Consider the following 1,371-nt stretch of genomic DNA (forward strand, 5'->3'; position numbering starts at 1 on the left):
TCACGCTCGAATGCAAACTCTTAGTCTTCCACAACTCCTGTAACATCCATAAAATTCGAGCCAATTTAAAACTTTTTAAATCATTTAAAACCATTCAGTCATTACAACTTGTTTTCAAAATAATTTAAACATCAGAGTTCCTAGAAATCATAATCATCAATCAAGGAAGTGTACGGTCACGCCTTCGCCTTCCCGCGGCCATCCGCTAAACCTGAAACAATAAACTGAAACTGTAAGTCTGAAAGATTAGTGAGTTACCCCCAAAATACCAACCTCATATAACCATAATCATATAATATCAACAAATACAGAACAACCATGCATCTCGAGTCTACAGTGTGACTGGTCTGCACGCACCGGGCCTTCAGTCCACCTGGTCCACTCTCTGAGTCTATAGTATGACTGGACCGCCCACACCGGGCCTTCAGTCTATATGGCCCACTCTCGGAGCCTCGACACGTCTGGACCGCCCTCTCGAGGCCTTCAGCCTATCCGGACCGCTCGCCGGGCCTTCGGCCTGACTATGTACCCTCCCGGGTCTGCAGTCTATCCGGTCCGCCCTGGGTATGTTGGCCTACGGCACAAAGCATGACCACCTCAACCCAACCCCCAATCAAACAACCATGTGCACATATAACAAATAATCACATAACAGTCTATAGATAAACAAACCGATCTAACAGATCATATATCATAGCTACATCCTATAACCAAGATACTGACCTAACTTGTCACTAACATAGCATCATCCTATATACCAGGATACCGACCTAAACCAGGTCACTAAACATAACATCATCCTATATACCAGGATACCGACCTAAACCAGGTCGCTAAAAATAATACCGTCCTAATTACCAGGACGCTGATCTAATAGATCAATAAACACATCAAACAAACCAGTATACAATCCGAGAAAGGGTCGACCTTGGTGCCTTAGACCCTGTTGATATAGTGAGGATAACTCACCTCACAACTAACGCGCTAAAGTGATAAGCTCCACTCTCGGATCACTGACACAACTCCACCACCTATATTCACCATAAAACCATATCCATAAATTTCCAATTTCCCAAAATGCCCCCCAGAAGTCAACTAGTCAACCCTTGGTCAAAGCCCAAGTCAATGGTCAAGGTCAACAGTCCATGTTGACCTCAACTCGTCGAGTACAACTATCCACTCGTCGAGTTCCTTGAATAGCTCTTCAACTCGCAGAGTCACTTGAGTGACTCGTCGAGTTCCTAATGTTTGCGGCCGAAAACTCCTTGGCCAACTCGTCGAGCTTCCCTTGCAACTCGCCAAGTTCATGCGTGCCAAGAACCGGGAAAACCCTAATTGACTCGCCGAGTCACCCCACTGACTCGCCGAGTC

This window comes from Lactuca virosa, chromosome 5 (genome assembly GCF_052849685.1).
Source record: "Lactuca virosa cultivar CGN04683 chromosome 5, Lactuca_virosa_CGN04683_v6, whole genome shotgun sequence".
Classification (NCBI taxonomy): Eukaryota; Viridiplantae; Streptophyta; class Magnoliopsida; order Asterales; family Asteraceae; genus Lactuca; species Lactuca virosa.